We start from the raw sequence: 21670 nt of genomic DNA, 5'->3' as shown, positions 1-21670 counted from the left end.
CAAACATTGGAAACTTAAAAATCAAAATGGATACACTAAAGGATTTTCTAGCCGTCAAACAAGACAGTTGTTTCTATTCTTCTCTACCCAAACTCTAGTCAACCTTGCAGTTTCTGTCTCCAGTCATTCTCCTGACATGTTCACACCATCTTGGTTCCTGTAGACATATCCGATTCTCAGAGTGCTGGGATGAAGTTAGTAGCCTCATGCCCTGTCTCATCGTGTTTTAAGGGGATTGATGTGTCAGTGGCTTCTAGAATTTCTAGGTGGTCACCACTTCAGATACTGATCACACTTAAGCGTTGCTTAAATTGGCTTATCAGACGCCTAACGTAAATCAGCATGTAACTGCGGTCTCTCTCTCTCTCTCTCTCTCTCTCTCTCTCTCTCTCTCTCTCTCTCTCTCTCTCTCTCTCTCTCTCTCTCTCTTCTTCTATGTCTTTACCTTCTATTAATCTCCTGACTCCCACATTCCATTTCGTAATCTCTCTCTCTCTCTCTCTCTCTCTCTCTCTCTCTCTCTCTCTCTCTCTCTCTCTCTCCAAGATTAACATGTTTGTAACGCAATAATTAAACACTATTTACAATAAAAAAGTTTCACCATTCCCTTTTTGTCTGCTGTCTGCCTTAATATCATGTATGTGAGCCTCTCTCTCTCTCTCTCTCTCTCTCTCTCTCTCTCTCTCTCTCTCTCTCTCTCTCTCTCTCCAAGATCAACATATTTGTAATGCAGTAGTTTAACATTCATTGAATAGGAAAAGTTTCATCATTGACTCTCTCTCTCTCTCTCTCTCTCTCTCTCTCTCTCTCTCTCTCTCTCTCTCTCTCTCTCTCACTGTCCTTTTTTGTCTTCCCAAACCCACACGAGGCTATCGCTCCCTGTAATTTCTGCCTGATGGCTTCCCGGAGTCAGCTTTTCATTGCAGCATTTAGACTTCGGCGTATATGGCGGCATCCTCACCTTTAATTATGTCCAGGTGTACCGCGGGGTGACTTACCTCCAGCTTATTTTTAGAGAGAACGAAATAATTATACGTTTGGTGTATTGGAGACGTGGAGGGAGGGAGGGGAGAGAGATCCGTATTCCTTAGGCAGTAGCTTCTGTTGTTGTAGGGTTATTGTCCGTGTGTCTGCGTCTGTTATGTTTGGGTGAAAAGTCTTTTAATTGGTGTTGCTCTTGTTGTGTATTCTTGTGTTTATTTGTCTTGTTGATATATTATTCTTTTTGTTATTCTTGGCTGTTCATTTTCCTTGACCTTGGGGCGTGTTCTGGTCTGTGGAAAAGTGTTCATCTGTTTGAAGTGTTTGAGCCTCGTTCCGTTAATTTGTTCTTATTTTGATTGCTATTACTACTAATACTAATAGTAATGATGATGATAATGATGATGATGATAATACAGGTCTTTCTGTTTATGCTTCTGTAATTTTTTTGTTTTTATGTGGGGGCACTGGGTAATCCTTATCTTTCACAGGTAAGAGATGTTTTTCTACAGAAAATTCTTCTTCGCATGCCAGAGCGTATTTCATTTTCGTTTGCTAGTCATCACGGAGGGAATCCTATTGACAGTACGCAGTGACGATTCATTTCCTATTATGATTTATCGATGTATTGAAAGGACTGCGCTTTTGAACAGCCGAAGTAATAAAAAAAGTCGTTGCTTTGTATTTCTTCCGGTTTCCTTTTTTTTTTTTTTTATTTGGTAAATGGATTAAACTCCCTCCTATGGCCACGCGGTAGAATGCCTTCCGTACAGGTGTGAGTCACGCAAAGGAATTAATTAGTCCGATTGGTTTCGCTTCGCCGGTAGTGATTCTCGGAAGGCATCCTTGGTAGATTCAGTGATGATTCTCTTTTATATACTCTACTCGATTGTCTTTTTGGCCTCACGGTAACCCATTGCCGCTTATATCAGGTTGCAAAAGTATGGTGCAAGTTCAGAAAGGTATAGGATACAGCTTCCTTTTTAGTTTTCTGTAAAAGAAAACTATTGAGATGGTTATATATTTGTCTGTTCGTCCGCACTTTTTCTGTCCGGCCACAGATCTTAAAAACTACTGAGGCTAGAGGGCTGCAAATTTGCATGTTGATCATCCACCCTCCAGTCATCAAACATACCAAATTACAGCCCTCTAGCCTCAGTAGTTTTTATTTTATTTAAGGTAAAAGTTAGCCATGATCGTGCGTGTGGCACTGCTATAGGTGCCAACAACACAGGGCACCACGGGGTCTTGGCTAAAAGTTTCATGGGCCGCAGCTGAGAGCTTCATACAGCATAATACGCTGTACAGAAAACTCGATTGCATGATTTCCTTGTTTATCCGTTGAGAAACTAAAGAGAATTCATTCTCCTGCCTCTCTGGTTGATTTGCATCGATACGCCGCTCAAACGGGCAAACTCTCCACCCTTCATATCGAGGGTATTCTTAGAATAATTGCCCCACGGAAGCTCTTTGTTGCACGGGATTGGTCGAGATGAGATTGGCTGAGGCAAATAGCATTTCGGGAGGAGATTATCCCTGCCGAGGTCCACGTCTGTCCGTCGGTCCGATTGTACGTAGCTTTACGTGACGGTTCCTCGAACTTCAGTGGATTAAGTCATTGTTTCTTTTTGTGGCGTTCGTTCAACTTTGATTCCAAGGGAGTTTGGGAAACGTCGCTCGCCTTTTCATTATCCTTCACGAAGGGAGCGGGCGGATCGTGAAGGCGTGAAGGAGGGTACTGCTGGACCAAGTAGTGGTGGTAGTGGCGTCAGTGCACCTCATGCGGTCCAGTGTAGGCATTACTTAATGTTCTTTGCAGCAGCGTCCATCCGGCCTCTAGCTGCAACCCTTTTCAGTTCTTTTACTGTATCTCCGTTCATATTCTCTTTCTTCCAACTTACCTTCCACCCCTCTCCTAACAGTTGATTCATAGTGCAACTATTAGGTTTTCCTCCTGTTACACCTTTCAGACCTTTTTACTGACAATTTCCATTTCAGCTCTGAATGACCTCATAGGTCCCAGCGCCAGGCCTTTGGCCTAAATCCTTTATATTCTATTCTATTCTACTGTAAATTTCGTGTGTCATTTATGTTTTGAGATATTAGAGTGTTGTTTACCAATAAAGGTGAGTATATTGCTCAGCATATTAAACAAATTTACATTTTATGAGTGATGACAAGAAAAATTAAGAAAATGGCTTTTTTTTCACCTTGTTACAAAAGTCGATACGAACGTAAATGTTACTCATGAATGTAAATCTGTGTTAATATGCAGACCAATAAAAACCCCTTTATTTGTAAACAAACCCTTAATTTAAGATCTCAAAACATAAATGTGAGAGAGAATTTACAGTGACGAAACAATTTACAGTGATCGTGACATTATAGTGAATGGTTAGTCAAAGCATCTTTCAGTTCATCGTAAACATCATATTTTACATCTATGATTATGAATCATTATTAAGGCACTCGTAATTAAAGATTCAATTTATCTGAATATTAATGAAGTGTTTCCATTTCTGAAAGATAAAACTTAATTTTTATAATTTTTTTTCCTTTTTTTTTAAGATATTTTGCTTCGTTTTGGGTTCAGACCTCTGCTCTAAAATTAGCTTAACCCAGTTACCGCAGCTTTTAAAAGATTGGCCCCCGTTCGATATTCGCCGTTTGGTAAGCCATAGTATCAAAGCTATTTCTGTAAAGCAAATTCAAGTAGCAGTGTGATAGGCAGGAACTGTAATTCCATACCTGATTTTTACGTAACATCGAACTTTGTGACAGTTTTATATATATATATTATATATATAATATATATTATATATACATATGTATATATTTGTATATCTGTATATGTATAAATATACAGTATATATATATATATATATATATATATATATATATATATATATATATACCTATATATATATATATATGTGTGTGTGTGTGTGTGTGTGTGTGTGTAATTGCAATAGCCACAGTGATCTCTTAACTTCTCGAATTTTTCGTTCTCTTTTGGATACGCTTGTCACTACAAAGCCTTAAGATCAACTGCAAGAAATATGAAGAAATTATGATGTCCGTTAGCGGAAAACGAGCCCGTGACGTTGTGATAACGGGGGTTCGTTTCCCGCTATCGGACATCATAATTTCTTCATATTTCTTGCACTTGGATCTTAAGGCTTTGTAGTGACAAGCGTACCCAAAAAAGCGCGAAGAATTCGAAAAGTTAAGAGGGCATTGTGGCTATTACAAGTACACACACATATTATATATATATACTGTATATTTATACATATACATATATATGTATATACACAATATATATATATATATATATATATATATATATATATATATATATATATATATATATATATATATATATATATATATATTCGAAAAGTTAAGAGGGCATTGTGGCTATTACAATTACATATGTATCTGGTAAAAAGACCAGTAGATTCATATATATATATATATATATATATATATATATATATATATATATATATATATATATATATATATATATACATACATACATACATACATATATATATGTGTGTGTGTGTATGATATATATACATATACATACTGTACATACATACATATTTATATGTATGTATATATATATATATATGTATAACGTAATACTTTGGAATATGACTGAAAAAATGTTTCATTTGGGACATTTACGAAGATCGATTTTTTGTTACAAATTGATGTATGGAAAGGAGCAATTTCGCCCTGGCGTTCACGTGACGTCGAAATTGGAAAGAAACGAATATGTAAGTAGTGTGATTTCAGACATGGCATTTGTGTTGCTCTGGCTATGCAGCAATGTGCAGTTCCTCTCTCTCTCTCTCTCTCTTCTTTACAAGATATCTATGTTTATAACGCAATAGTTTAACATTTATCGCATAAGAGGAGTTTTATTATTTTCTCTCTCTCTCTCTCTCTCTCTCTCTCTCTCTCTCTCTCTCTCTCTCTCTTCTTTACAAGATCAGTATGTTTATAACGCAATAGTTTAACATTTATCGCATAAGAAAAGTTTTATTATTCTCCCCCTCTCTCTCTCTCTCTCTCTGTCTCTCTCTCTCTCTCTCTCTCTCTCTCTCTCTGTATATATAGGCTTATATATATATATATATGTATATATATATATATATATATATATATATATATATATATATATAATATATATATATATATATATATATATATATATATATAATATATATATATATATATATATATATATATATATATATATATATATATATATATATATATATATATATATATATATATATAAAACATCAGCAAGTTTGAAACGCACTGAGTTTAACATTTATTAAATAAGAAAAGTATCATCATTGACTCTCTCTCTCTCTCTCTCTCTCTCTCTCTCTCTCTCTCTCTCTCTCTCTCAAAGCAGCTGTCTTTCATCCTGCTTCACGCTTTCAATCTTATCCAGTTTCCCCCTAAAACTGCGATTCGGTCTCGCATCTTGCAGAGGCTAATCGTTCCTTTTAATACAGTTCTCCCCATTTAAGAAATTGCTTTTACGGAATTGCTTGCAAGAAATTGCTTTGCAGTATTGCGGTGTCCTTACTTTCATCAGTGGTATTCCCCCCTCCCCGCCCCCGATTCTTTTATTTGCCTTTACTTCAGGCTATTGTTAACGCATCAACAATGCTCTCCTTCACTTTGTGGCCTTTGTTTCCTGGGAGTCTTCTTCTTCTTCTTCTTCTGTTATTTGCGGCGGAGGTTTTCACCGCAACTTTTTTTTATTTCTCGTGATCTTGGCTTATCATTTCCAACTCTCGGTTGCATTGCTTTATGATAAACGCTGCGGCTGGTATTTTTGGAATGCTCTCCGCGGAATTAATTTCTCTCTCTCTCTCTCTCTCTTGTGTTTTTGGTGAAAGAATAATATTTATGTGGCATTGGCTGCACTCTAAAAAAATTAAGGGTATAAAAGGGGTAGAAAAAGGGTATTTCTAGTGGTTAAAATAGCATACCCTATCGGGGGGTATATAAGAACTATAATATACCCTTTTACAATATACCCTTATCAAGGGTATAACATATACTTGAGATACCCTTACTTAGGGTGTATTGCAGGTAAAGAATACCCTTTTGCAGGGTATTCTATACGATGTATATACCCGTGTATATTAATTATATGATTAATATATTAATCCATTGCACCATTATGTGTAGTTATAGCATACATAAAATCATAAGGTCAATGATTTTAAAAGTTTTGTTTATCAATTTATTATTTTTATAGCACTTGAAAATCAAAAGTATATATATATATATATATATATATATTGCTATATGCGTATATATGTCTATGTAATATATATATATATATATATATATATATATATATATATATATATATATATATATATATATATATATATATATATATATATATATATATATATATATATATATATATATATATATATATATATATATATATATATATATATATTATATATACAGTATATATATATGTATATACTGGATCCCAAGGCACCTCTCCAGCTAACAACGGATGCCAGTAACATCGCATGTGGTGCTGTCCTACAGCAGGTCATCAACGGCGCCGCCCAGCCCGTCGCCTTCTTCAGCAAGAAATTCAATCCTGCAGAGACCCGCTACAGCACCTTCGACAGGGAACTCTGCGCAATGTACCGCGCAGTCCGGCACTTCAAGTTCCTCCTGGAGGGACGCCCTTCACACCAGCCATTGGTTCACACCTTCACCAAGCAGGGGACGCATGGTCTTCCAGGCAGCACCGCCACCTCTCAGCCATAGCCGAATTCACCTGCTCCATCATGTACCTCCCCAGCAGGAAAAAATCCTGTAGCAGACGCCTCTCCAGAGTCGAGTTGAACACAGTGCAGCTCGGAGTAAACTACCAAGACCTCGCCAGAGAACAGGCCGCTGACCCAGAAACCCCGGCCTACCGCACCGCCATCACGTCCCTTAAGTGGCGGGGACGTGACCTCGCCCCGGAGGCCCAAGTGTCCTCTGCGACATCAGTACGGGTCAGCCCCGCCCTTGGTTCCAGCCTCACGCCGCCGCCAGGTATTTGACATAATTCACGGCCTCTCACATCCCTCTGGCAGAACCATGGCCAAGCTGCTCTCAAAAAGTGTTTGTACGGGTGCAGAAGGACGCCACGCCCTGGCGAAACAGTGCCTGCAGTGCCAAACCAGCAAGGTGGGTCGTCACACGCAGTACGGGTATGCGAGTTCCCGCAGCCAGAGCGCGCCCGGCCACATTCATGTCGGCGTCATCGGGCCCTTCCCCGTCAGGCGGGTCCAGATACCTCCAGACGGTGGTAGACCGCTTGACAAGGTGGCCCGGCCACACCTATGCAAGAAGCCACTGCCAGCGCGTGTGCCGAGGCCCTGCTTTCCAGTTGGGTTAGCCACTTCAGCGCCCCGGACCACATCACAACCTGTCCGATTGTGGTCCGCCTGGCTCAGCTGCTGGGGACCACGCACCACACCACCACGGCATACAACCCGGGCTGCCAACGGCCTGGTCGAGCGGTTCCACAGATCCCTGAAGGTGTCCCTCATGGCCCGCTGCACCGCCGAGGACTGGAAACATCAGCTGCCGTGGGTCCTCCTCGGTTTGAGAACCACCCCAGAGCCGACAGCACCCCATCCGCAGCCGAAAAAACTCACGGTGAGCCCCTCTGGTCCCGGGCGAACTTGTGACAGAAGATCGCCACATCCCATCACTGCAGAGACTCCACGACGTGGCCGGCAAGTTCGCCCCTTGCAAGCGAGACGCACACCGAGAGGTCGCCACCTTCACACCGCCAGAATTGTCATCCGCCACCCACCTCTTCGTCAGGGTCGACGCCGTCCGCCATGAAGAACTGGATTAGATTGACGAAAGAACAGTTCGCTCATCTGTTAAACCTGGTGACACCTCACATTGAAAAAGCTGATACTAAAATGAGGAAAGCTGTGTCTGCTGCACAGCGATTGACCCTCACTCTTCGTTATTTAGCAACAGGTAGGCTATGTTACTTGGAATTGTTTATGCCTAGACTAGGCTAATATATCCTAGGCTTGGTGTATTAATTAGGTTATGCATGAAAGATGCTGATCATTTTGTATCTGTACACTGTTCGTTTTTGGGTTGCTGTTCATGTTTGATAGATTCCTGTAGGAAAAAAGTAAGCTTAGTCTAGGCTGGTGTACATTTTTTGGATTTTCAGGGGAGGAAAGGACAAATTTGGTCTTGGCATAAGTTAGCCAAGGCCAAGATTAAGATTAAGGTATTCGATAAAATTGTACATAAGGCTACCCAGACTAGACTGCAACCTAATGGCAGGCATCAAAGTAGCCTAGGCTAGGTTAGTAAAGTATTACCAATCTCAAAACAACCACCTAACCTAACCTAGCTATACTGTCTATTAATCGGGTAACATAATTAAAAAATAAGTGCGTGTTTACACAATTTATAATAAAAAAGTAAATTTTGTGGTTGCACTATTATATTTTAAACTTTATAGTTGATGACAGTATGGTTATTAATTAACTGATAATTCCAGATAAGCTGTAGTACAATATGTCAAGGCAAAATGCAAGGTTTACAGTATGTACATTAGGAATATATATATTTATACTATTACTAAGGGAATTTTTCTCTCATTTCAGGAGAATCACAAGTTTCCCTTGGGTATCAATTTCGGATTAGCCATAATCTGGTTTCATCCTCATACCAGAGACATGCAGAGCCATATACAACATAATGAAAACAGAATATTTAAAACTTCCATCAACTCCTGAGGAATGGAATGAAATTGCTCTGCATTATTTCCAGCAATGGAATTTTCCAAATTGCATAGGGGCACTAGATGGGAAAAGGGTGCTAAATGCAAAGCCCCACATTCTGGTGCTGGTTTCCGTGATTATAAAGGTCATTTTAGTATGATCATGATGGCATTAGTTGATGCATCTTACAAGTTCCTGTATGTAAATATAGGTGCTAATGGAAGAGCCAGCGACGGTGGGGTTTGGGATAGGTGTAGCCTAAAGGAAGCAATAGATAGTGAAGTTTTAAATATCCCATCATCATGTTGCTTACTTTTCACTGATAAGCAAAGCCCATATGTCATTGTTGGTGATGAGGCATTCCCAATTAAGCCCTATTTGATGAAACCTTTCCCAGGAAGGGAATTAAACAAAGTAAAAACTATATTCAATTATAGGTTGTCAAGAGCAAGGCGCATATCAGAAAATGCCTTTGGTATCATTCAGTAGTATTTAAGGTGTTATCAAAACCTATCCAAACTTGTCCAAACAATGTAAAGGACATTTTGTTTGCTACAGTGGTTTTACATAATTCTATCCGTGCACAATCTAAGAATTTGTATGCACCCCCTGAAATAAGAGAGAGGTTTATCAAACAGTGGTTTGGATAGTAGTCCTGGACATGGCGGACGTAGTACCAGTGATGCCCAAAATGTAAGGAACACATTAATGGATTATTACTTTAATAATGAAGGGCAGTACCACTCCAAGATGAACGAGCCTATATGCACTAGTGGACATTTTCTCCCATATGCCTTCGAATATTTGCATATACAGTAATCTTAAAATAAAATTCATTATTTGTTCAATTGCTATTATTTACTCCTCAGTACTTATAAGAAAGTTATGAAGAGCGATGTGGAATTTAAATATGTACCCTGCACGATACCTGGAGAAACAAACCCTGAAATTGCTTTAATCAACTTTATTACATAGAAAATGTTTAAAGCTGCATGACATCAATCTTGATTAGACTGAACTTTATTGTATACAAAATGTTTACAGCTACAGGAACTTGATTAGACTAGAAAGCCTGAGGTCTTACAGATCATGTATTTGAAATTCAAATTACAACCAGAGATTAAATACTGACAGAATTTAGCACCAAATTGATAACTACTGTTAACCTACTTTATCATCAGGTAAGCCATATTCCCACTCAGTTTCCAGGACGACTTGGGAAATCCTAGCTGCTGCAACCTTTTGTCCATTTACTAGTAGGGACCTTATCCAAACCTCAACTGTTTTTCCCACACTGAAACCTAGGTCGTTAGGCGTACTGGTGTTGCCCAATTCTTTGAGGGTTTGCAAGCATTCTTCCTCAAATGAATTTTGTAGCTTCCTGTTCTTACTACTGTTACTTGCTTTTTGGTTCTGTAGAGATGAAGTTGCGGAAGTTGCTGGTGCAACAGACCGATCAGAACTTCCATTAGAAAGGTCAAAGCTGGGGGACACAGGTTGAGTTGAAGAACCCGTACTTGACTCTCCGATTTGAAATTCATCAAAAGTGTTTTGAGTAACCTCAATAACTAGAGGATTATCTATAGGATTTACCTGTAAATAAAAAAAATATATATATTACTCTATTATGAATAAGTTGATAACATAAACTGCTGTATAATGGATCAGTTTTAGGTAATGATGCATTAGTAATTCTGATAATTTAAGATTATGGAAGGGCAAGCATAATTCCCTTTACATAACTAAAAATATTAGATTTTTCTATTGACCTTACTGACCTAACCTTACACTTTTGCTTACCTGGGCCTACAGCAGGTTTATTTGATTCTTAAATGCCAAGTAATTATACCTATTATTAAACTGCTATGTAAATAATGTAATACACATATGTATATACTCTTACTTGTTCATTAATGTCACTGGAATATGTAGGTTGTGAAGCCACTGTATCATGTAAAAAAGACATCAAATCAAACAATTCCCACTTGGAGCTTGGTTTACCACATGAACCACTTGGAGCAGCCTGAATTTTTGTTATATTCATGGATGAAGTATCCCTTCAAATTATTAAATTTTGCCCACACTTGATCTGAAAGGGGAAAAACATATATTTAGCTTGATATGAAAATTATTAACTAATGAACTAAATATCCTTACAGAAATTATTTAGGTATATTAAATGTTTCATGCTAGGTTAGCATGATGTCCTCTTTCAGGGCATGGGTTGCACACTTGCCTACACGTTTAAAATCTAAGGTGAAGTGTGAAAAATTAGGTTAGGATAACCCAAGCTCTCTAGGCTAATAAGTATACAGTCGGCCGTAGTTCAAACTAGGCTAGGAATAGCTTACTTCTAGACCAGCCTATATAGGTCTAGGCATAGCATTGCCGCTGAAAAATAGAATAGTCCTAACTTTATTTACACAACCTGAGTCAGGTTCTGTGGCCTAGTATAGCCACTAGCCTAAATGAAGCTAGAGAAGCACTAAAATATCACAGATTTGTGTTTATGTAATTTGATAATGCACACATGATAGCATAACGAGAGTAGACCTAGGCTATAAGACAATCTGATATTCCAGATATAGAGTACTGTAGTAGCAGACTTCTTACCTGTATGAAGGTCAGCAAGTTCCGGAAACTTTTCCCGAGTCGCTTGGTGATTCTTCATCTTGAGACCTTTTTTCATAGAACTATCATGCTTGCGGTCCCATAAGCACCGTCTCCCCCTCAAATCTTCTACCAAAAACTGCTCTGATGACCTTGAAATGCGCGCCCTCCCTCCCTCCCAGATGTAAACAAACGATAAAGTCGACGGTAGAGTAGGGTAGAGGGAGAGGTGGGTTGAATTCGACCGTTATCGCTTTCAAAATTCGTGACGACGACACTAAAAAGTCGTCGTCAAAACATTAAAAGTGTGAGAGCGCCTTAACTGGGCAGGTGGGAAGATTTCACTGACATAAGCTACTAATAACTCTATAGAAAGAGATGGATAATATGGAAACAAGTGAATACACAAAATATTGAAAAAATCGTTGTGAGAGTCATTTCTCACGATGTAGATATTATATTCCTGATAACGATTAATTACTGCTTAGAGGCCACAATTAAAACAGCGTTACATCACACAGCACCTTATCTACACTGCATAGCACACCATTGAAATTTCCCGGGCTCCCGAGTCGCGGCGCGCAGCAACATGCGCAATTACGGGACAACGAACATATTACACTGCCATATGCGTATGTCTGTGTAACACACACACACACACACACACACACATATATATATATATATATATATATATATATATATATATATATGTATATATGTATATATATGGATGTATATATTATAACTGCGGTTGTGTAATCAAGGGACTCGTGGCAACAATATAAATTGCCAAGTACTGCATTTTGTAGTAGGAATTCTTGCTTCAAAACTATCCATAACTCAAAACCAATATGTTTTTAGTAACTTTTTTGGTGCATTACACTATCAGTGTAACTATGTGGTGATTTAATACAGAGTAAAAGTTCATTTCATGACATGATCACATAAACTTACCAAGCCCATTTTGAGACAAAGTGTAATAGAGGGTATATTATTCACAAAAAATACCCTGCCTCCTGATGCAGAGGGGTATTTTTGAGCCTTGGGGTGTTTTACCTTGTATATATACCTTAGCTCCATCGTTATACCCTTTCTGTACCTTTAACTTTTTACAGTGTGCAGCTTTTTATTTTCTTGTCAGAAGTGCCACTTAACAAGTTGTGTAATGAATGACTCTCTCTCTCTCTCTCTCTCTCTCTCTCTCTCTCTCTCTCTCTCTCTCTCTCTCTCTCTCTCTCTCTCTCTCAAAACTTTCATTTTTTACATGCATATTTAAGAATATTAGATTTATAACAACTATTTCCTTATATTCATTTTAATAATTCGAGTTCATGAGACGAACCTTTTACCAGATTATTGCAAAAATTTTTTATAAGGGGAAGAGAATATGAGAATTGCAAGCTCACCTCTTGTGTAAATCGGCTAGTATCGTTGATTTCAGGAATCTTGCATATAAAATAAACTAAAGTTTATTGAAGGAATAAAGTAAGTGCATCATTGTAGGAGGTGGAACTAATGTAGAGAATTTTGCATTACTCAGATGGCGCTGGGCTATATTTAAATAATGTACGATCTTCATGGATGTTGAAACTTGTTATTCAGATGATAATGGTATAGTTCCCGTGGGGGGGGGGGGCGGTTATTGCCGTCAGTGCACCTCGTGCGGTGCTCTGTAGGCATTACTTAAGATTCTTCGCAGCGTGCCTTCGGCCCCTAGCTGCAACCCCTTTCGTTTCTTTTACTGTACCTCCTTCCATATTCTCTTTCTTCCATCTCACTTTCCACCCTCTCCTAACAGTTGGTTCATAGTGCAACTGCGAGGTTTTCCTCCTGTTACACCTTTCAAACCTTTTAACTGTAAATTTCCGTTTCAGCGCTGGATGACCTCAAACTCCCCAGTGCTTGGCCTTTGGCCTAATTTCTATATTCATTTCAAATAAGGTGCCATTTCTGTCTTTTACTGTTTGTCAGAAATGTTCTAGTCTAGGCGCCATTTAAGGCGAAAATACAGGGATTAGAATATTTACATACGTATTGACCAACTCATTGCTGTTATTACTCCGGTCACGAATTTGTCGTCCATGAATGAACAGCTTTTATTTCCAGTAGGTGATTCCATTGAAGGCGTCTCTTTTTTTCATTATTTCTAAATTCTCCACATTCATTCTTCGTGTTTCTGCTGTGCGTTGTTTGGAGATCTTGCTTCATTCTTAACTGCCTTTCACTGGTGAATTTATGGGCGTGAGGTGGAAACAACGGTAGCTATTTATTGATTAAATCGCCCCCTTTTTTGGTGCTCATTTTATCACCCGTTTACTTGTCTTGCTTTTTTCCATCACTCTTGTACGTGTCGTGTTTATTTTATCATCTTTGCACCTGACGTGCTTGTGAATCCAGTTTGACCTGAATCATTATTTATTGGATTTGGTCCTTGTCGAATTCAGGTTACCTACTTAGGATTGAAGTCAGCTGATCTTCACAATGATTGAAGATTTCTAGTTTGTAATTCGTGGCTGTATTCCCCTTTACTTTCTCTTACTTCCTAATTCGTGGCTGTATTTCCCTTTACCCTCTCTTTCTAAATAGCACCGTATTCTTTTGAAGCTTGAATTTCAAGTCAGTGGCCCCTGTTGGCTTGTTCCATATGAATAGGTTCATCTTCTGAATAATAATAATAATAATAATAATAATAATAATAATAATAATAATAATAATAATAATAATAATAATAATAATAATGTGCAAATGAACACAAAAACAAGGTGGCGTTCGTCTGTAACCTGAAAAAGCTTGGAAACAGAGACCCAAGACTACGGTAAACCATGGTTAAGTGGCTGAACCACAGACTAGGGTTTTATAGCATTGATCATAGGGGCACCACCAGTCTTGTTGCTAATTGGAATGGCCGAGATAAACCATCGGCCACAAATAACGGCTGCGATACTTCAGGCAGTCAAGCAAAACGCTGGAAAGGGAGTGTTGTTGGGCGTCCCTAACTCTCAGTGTTAGTATTACTGAGCATAACTTCAGTAATGTGTTGTAGGGTCCCACACGTACCTACACAATCGTCCATCTCACCTGGCCATCCGAACTCATACCCTACGGGCATCCGCTCCACACAAGCATCTCTAGACATACGCGCCAAGCACACGTCTATAAGAAACACGGCCGACACCATACATCCTTTTTATGTATACTGTCGTTCGTAATAATGTCAAATGTATCATTCCTAATAGAGCCAATACAATGTCAGCTTTCCAGATATATTTATCGGAACTCTGTTCGCAACCAGTATATAGAATTATGTACCATTCTTCATTCTCAAACACAGTTGACCCTGTACTAATCTCTTAATTTGTTTGCCTCGTGTCAGACACTACATTTCCGCTCGCAAGAGCCCTTGACCTTTCTGTTTGTTGTTTTGAATAACTACGGGCTGCTCTATGAGCAAGAGCCCGTGCTGGCATAAAGCCAGCTCAGTCAAAAACAACAACAATTTTGAATAAATCGTTAAATTTATAGACGCTGCCTCTTACTCACGCCTTCGCTACATGTGTAACGGTGGATATATTTGTCTTTTGCAACTGTCATTATTTTTATGGGCATGTGAACGGTTTGTCAGACCTTCAATGTCAGCAACAACAATAATATAATTATTATTACGTTTATTTATTCATGTATTGTACCAATGGATGGACCATAGAGACGCGTGTTTTTTTTTTCAGCGGTAACAGCGAAATTCACGGGAAATATTAAATTAAGGAGGCCTGGATTTCTCTATACTCCCATTCTCCACCCAGTTTCCGTTTCATCTCTGAATGACCTCATAGGTCCCAGTGCTTGGCCTTTGGCTTAAATTCTTTATTCAGCTCAATTCAATTCCATCTTAATATCCTTTCTGCCTCCCACCCGTTTTAGTACTATAATTTTTATAAGTGAGTCTACTGTCTCTCATACTCTCTCTCTCTCTCTCTCTCTATATATATATATATATATATATATATATATATGTAGATATAGCTATATATATAGCTCTATAGGGCTATATATATATGATTTATTTATATATTAGTCCATTTTATTGTTTTGACAACAGTTGCTATAGTTTGTGCTTAATTAGCAAATGTATTCTAGTCATATATTAACGTAAGACTTGACTTCATTATGGAATGTCATGCTTCCAAAACACGCAGACAGCCTGACGTGTGGTACTCCCGTGCAAACGTCACTGCAACATCAGCATCTTAGCGACCGTGAATGACTGTGGTGAGGCTCGAGCCACAACAGAAATGAGTAGGCTAGTTTTCTTTAATTGCTGAGCTTGGTTGCTGGTGCAACTCGATGCAGCAAAGCTGCTGAACAGCTGAACTTGTTTGGTGCGACATCCCACGAACAGAGATTAGACGTCGTAGAGATTATAGTTCTTGCTGGCATATGCGAGTTGTGGTTCGTTTTCTGTGGGTGGTAGAAACCGAGAGCGTTTGCAGAAAACGTTTCAGGGGTGACTGAACGTTTTTGCCGATCCCGCTGCCATTGATCCACTTGTAACGTGCAATGCTGCAGATGCCGTTGCGTCTAATAAGCTGATTGTGGCGTGTTATTATTATTATTATTATTATTATTATTATTGAAGTATGTTGCCTCAATCTCCGTAACTTGATATCCTTTGTAGGTACTCGAAGATTCGACGTCTACCGACTCGAAGATATTTTATCAGATGAAAATATATTTGTTTTTTTCATGAAATCTTTGCCTTAACGGCAGACAACCCCGAACACACTTGCTATAAAATAGCCCTTTTTTTCTCCTTGGTCATTAATACAGTTTAACCTTTGCAAATTCTGAGATGTTTTTGCTACGGGCATCTCTAAATCATAACTCCAGATAGATTAACTTGATATAAAGTTATGATATATATATATATATATATATATATATATATATATATATATATATATATATATATATATATATATATATATATATATATATATATACTGAAGTAGCCAAATGCTGCCTCAATCACACACATATATATCCTTTATATATATATATATATATATATATATATATATATATATATATTTATAGATATATATATATTTATGTTTTTCAAATAGGTTTGCCTTAAAAGCAAATGGATGTTAAGACTAAATACACACATAAAACAATGCCACTACAACTTTTTTCTTAAAAAACATAACAAATATCAGTTTAACGTCTCGAAATTCATACCCGAGCAATGTTTCGCTGCTGGGAAGAAAGGGCGTTGGGTCTAAATCATAACATGAAACATACGTACCGGGGTCTAAGCGATGTCAGGCATATAGCCGATCGAGACCACAGGTCTATATATATAAAGCCAAATCAAAAAGTCCTTCAAAGACAGGCATATATATATATTATATACAAAAATGGGAATAAAAGCACGTTAAAAGAAAAAGAAGAAGAAGAAAGATATATGGATAATTTCAAGCCTTGTTGAAATTATAGGGCTGTCAAGGAAGGAATAATTCGGCGAGAATTTAAAAAAAAAAGTTATTGTGTTAATGTATTATAAAAATGGAAAGTATATCCTGTGGACTGGTTTACAAAATGATGGTGAAATATTTGAAGCGATGACTCCGTTTGACTGATGATAATTTTGTTGACTTTGGGAGTAATTGATCTTGATAGGATATTGACGGAAGGATATGATTCTTTTGTTTACATGAGCTATAGAGAGAGAGAGAGAGAGAGAGAGAGAGAGAGAGAGAGAGATAATCAGTGTCATTATCTGATGTATCTTCCAGCTTATCAGTTACGTGATTTTGACGTGTGTATGTGTGTGTGTGTGTGTGTGTGTGTGTGAGAGATGAGAGAGAGAGAGAGAGAGAGAGAGAGAGAGAGAGAGAGAGAGAATCAGTGTCATTATCTTTTGTACTTTCGAGTTTATCAGTTACGTGATCATTTGCGTGTGTGTGTGTGTTAGAGAGAGAGAATCAGTGTCATTATCTGATGTACTTTCGAGTTTATCAGTTACGTAATTATTTACGTGTGTGTGTTTGTGTTTGAGAGAGAGAGAGAGAGAGAGAGAGAACGAGAATTTGTCATTATCTGATGTACTTTCCAGTTTATCAGTCACTTGATTATTGACGTGTGTGTATTATGAGAGAGAGAGAGAGAGAGAGAGAGAGAGAGAGAATAGATTTTGAGGTCAGGACGAATCCAAGGCTATTTTAGACGTGAAAAGCTAAAGATTAATATGTTTGAAATCTTAAATTCTGTTCCAAGTCGGCTCGAGATAAATATTTTAAAAAAGAATGACTTTAAAGAGATCTTTGTGGTCTGAAATGAAAGCATAAATTGCTGGAAAATCTTCGCCAATGAGTCTTAATTTTCTCGCTGTTTGTCATTATGTTAGTTTATGGATTAGGAATTTTCTCCTAACATGATATTTTCTTTTAAATATTTATTGCGTCCGGTTGAAGAATTCATCACACGCAAATTTGTATATGGCCTATGTTTGCGTATTTTTACGCAGTGCGTTTAATGTGCAAATTTTTAACCATATTTTTATTTTTTGTGTAAAATATATATATATATATATATATATATATATATATATATATATATATATATATATATATATATATATATGAGAGAGAGAGAGAGAGAGAGAGAGAGAGAGAGAGAGAGAGAGAGAGAGAGAGAGAGAGATATGACGAAAAAAATTACATAAGATTGTACTTCCTTAGATAAATACTGAAACGCCTGTCAATAGCAGTGCATTACAAGTTTGGGGAAAAAAAGTTTAATATTTGCAAGTATGAATAACACCAATCACAACAGCGCTGGTAAAAACTATCCATTGTTACCTGGTGAGGAAGGAAATGAAACCCCTTGAATGTCCACTAGTTGGTAACGAGTGCTGGTCTTCGCTGCGCCTTTTTAATCTTTTCTTTTGACCTCCTGTTTACGAACTCATCCTGCAGGCTTTTCCTGTGACTCGGGAGAATTCACGATGCTTGGGACGTCACGGAAAGGGAAACGTGTGCAAGCTCAGTTTGTTACTCTTCTTTCTTTCATCTTGTTTCTTCCTGGCTCATGAGTTTCGCATTTTGACTACTTACAGAATGGTGTGTGGTAGTGTGTAGGGTACTGGGAATTCTTGAAATTCTAATGCTTACTTACGGTGCAAAAAAAAGTAAAAAAATGCGCCGAAGTTTCTTCGGCGCAATCGAGTTTTCTGTACAGCCACTCCAGCGTATAATCAAGGCCACCGAAAATAGATCTATCTTTCGGTGGTCTCGGTATAATGCTGTATGAGCCGCGGCCCATGAAAGATGATCAACATACCAATTTGCAGCCCTCTAGCCTCAGTAGTTTTCAAGGTCTGAGGGCGGACAGAAAAAGTGCGGACAGAAAAGTGCGGACGGACAGACAAAGCCGGCACAAATATGTTTAAGAAATCCACATAGAGTTTAGGAACGTCATACTCCCTCTTCAGTGTGGAGGTAGAGTCTGTACACTGTGCATATATTTCTTAAATATATTTGATTTTTTTCTCCAGTTTCAAAGTTCGATACTGATCTGTTATCATCAAGATATCTACCTAATGAGCCGTCTCTACAATGTAATTGCTCTAGGCAGAAGGCGAAAGGACTTAAGGTCATTGGATTTTCAGTGGTTGATATCATTCTAAAAATAGCATTTTTATTGGTGGGCCCAAGCGCTCGATTATCCGATGAAGAATTAAAGAAATTTATTTCTTTTGATATAAATTCATTTCTAGCTATAAAGAGTTAGTTATAAATGAGCTTTGTTTAACCAGACCTTGAACTCTAGGTTAACCAATTGGTTCTTAGCCACGTAAAATAAATCTAAGAGAGAGAGGCCAAAAGGAGAGCTGTTAATCAGCTCTGGGGGCTGGTCATTCAAACTGAAGGTGATAGTAAGGTTTGAAAGATGTAGAAGGAAAACATCGAGAGGACTTTAGGTCTTCGTTTATTTGTAGGGTGGATAGATGAAAGTGGAAGACAAGCATATGTTAAGGAGGTAGCAGTAAAAGAAAGAAGGTGTTCAGTTGCCATTTTGTTTGCAAAGAGAAATTGCCACACACACTGCACACAGGTGCAACACACACACACACACACAGATTTAACTATACTAGCTGTACCTGGCAACCTTGTGGTGAACGTGGTACAGGCCAATTTGAAATGGCTTTTTAAGTTTGCTAGAATGTTGACAAAAGGGACTTATTTCCTGACATGACATTTAAACATTTGCCATGCTGATACAGAGTTAATATAGCATGACGAACATCTGAGACCAAGGATTAACAGTCTTTCCTAGTCCAGTGAGCGGATATAAGTCCGATAGTATAAGCATATTAATCGGATTGTGTTGGGGGGTAATGAAGTTTCATCCTTTACAAGATTAATAATTATAGTTTTTATTGTTCCTAAGTATTAGCCGCAATACCCATCAGTGAAAACTTAATTTTTACCCTCCTTATAGTCAATACAAATTTAATATTTTTAGCACGGCACCGTGTCCTAATTATACACTGAAAATGTCCCGGGGGTAAGCAAGATTGACTTGGCAGTTCGCGTTTTAACAGCCCTTTGTTTCAATTACCCGGCCTTGTGAGGAGGAGGAGCGTGTTGCCGAAAATTGAGGGCCATCATGAACAAAATGGTAGGCGACGCGGACTCTTAAAACGCCAAGTGTACCGCATGATGAGTTGCAATTAACTTGCTCCACCAGAGTGTTAAAAAAAAATCGTCATTGTTTGTGCCTTCGAAAAAGTCGTTAGATTTTTGTGGTGTTCACCTGACCTGCGGTTTCTTTCTTGTTGGGAACTTGACGTAGTGTGTTTTCCTCTGTTTCTCTTCCTCCGTCGTTCTGTTGTAAGAATCACTGTACAGATGTGCTCTCTGTGTATATTTACCTTTGGTGAAGTCACAGACCGGTGAGGTAATCATAATTCTGCTTTTGTGTCTCTAGGGTTGCTTCTAACCCTTACACAGGGCTAGGGAAGGTATTGGGCCTGCACTCGCATTGTTTTCTCAGTTGTAAGTAAACGCAGTATGTGGGATATTAGTTTAGTGGCAACACTAGACTGCAAATAGCACATTAAATTAAGTGATCGAGATTTACATGTCTATGTAGATTGGTTGAAACTGGTAATTTGAACTTAGGGGAAGGGAAAAGTAGGTTTTGCGTTTAAAAATACCTAATTGCCTATTTATAGCGGACATGATAATTGCTCTTACTGACCATTCTTTAGGTTTCTGCTGACTTAATTCACGGGGTCTTGGTGTATTTCATTGTAGAAACAATTTTGAACAAATGCATAAGATTGATAAATGTTGATATTTTCTTTAAAAAGATGATTAAACTTGCACGGCTCGTATATTCAGCATTGAGCAGACTACTTACGTTTTTCTTGGATCAGTTTTGAAAGATTTGTGAGCATTGCTTCTGAAAATGTTTTAGCACCAATGGATATCACGTTGAAGTGGTACGTCTACTTGCAAAGTCTTTTTTCACCTTTTGGGCACTTGGAAAGACCCAGTCTTTCGCCAGATCATATAGGTAAAATGACTATTTGTGGCCAGTGCTACTTTAGGGCCAAAGCGTCATTCCATTTTGTTAGATTGTTTAGGAATAAATCTCAACTTTTGTTTGCTTATATATTTTATCTCTCTTGTGTTTTTTATGTATTATTTTGTTACCCACCTTCGCTCTGCTCTCTTTCCTGTTACTGTGGCGTTCCCTGTTCCGCTGTTCCGCGGAAGTGACTGTTATGAATTCAGTTTTTCCTTTCAAATGAGAAAATTCAGGTGCACCCGCAGCTATTTGTTTTATCGGCTATATGAATAATGTTGCTGAATAAAACTAATTCCAGCAGGATGAAGTAAGTTTAAACATTCACTTACGCTTTTTCCACGTTAGAAAAACGTAGTTGGTGGGTTTAACTTTGCAAAATGATCTCAATATTTAATGGTAAGAAAGCCTCGAAGGGCAAGAGCGCCCGGAACAGGACGCAAATTCCGGAATTGTATGGTAGTATTGCACCAGCCCCGGTTTTTTTGCCATGCCCCTAGGTTACGTTAGGTTTGGTTAGGTTAGGTAACATAAATTCTTTGAAAAGAATTTGGGTGTGGGAAACACAATGAGACTATTTTCAAGAAAAATTTGTGGTTAGTTAAAGTTTTGAGGATACAGCGTCCCGTTTTCTTCCCAGAAAGGTCTTGGTACTCGATTACGTCTCG

General features: G+C 38.1%; 1 protein-coding gene and 1 long non-coding RNA gene across 3 annotated transcripts in view; one reads left to right on the top strand and one right to left on the bottom strand.

The window, feature by feature from the left end:
- The window catches only part of Cbs (Cystathionine beta-synthase), a 194974-nt gene that overhangs the window by 60141 nt on the left and 113163 nt on the right, over positions 1-21670 (top strand). The gene's annotated exons all lie outside the window — the stretch shown is intronic.
- LOC136828347 (uncharacterized) lies at positions 9748-11598 on the bottom strand. The gene is made up of 3 exons (XR_010850012.1): positions 11412-11598; positions 10702-10887; positions 9748-10391 (listed from the first exon to the last, which is right to left on the bottom strand). It is a non-coding gene; the product is annotated as an uncharacterized lncRNA (long non-coding RNA).

Source organism: Macrobrachium rosenbergii, chromosome 42 (genome assembly GCF_040412425.1).
Source record: "Macrobrachium rosenbergii isolate ZJJX-2024 chromosome 42, ASM4041242v1, whole genome shotgun sequence".
Taxonomy (NCBI): domain Eukaryota; kingdom Metazoa; phylum Arthropoda; class Malacostraca; order Decapoda; family Palaemonidae; genus Macrobrachium; species Macrobrachium rosenbergii.
The sequence above is the reverse complement of the archived record's forward strand: the minus strand, read 5'-3'. Positions and strand labels throughout refer to the sequence as shown.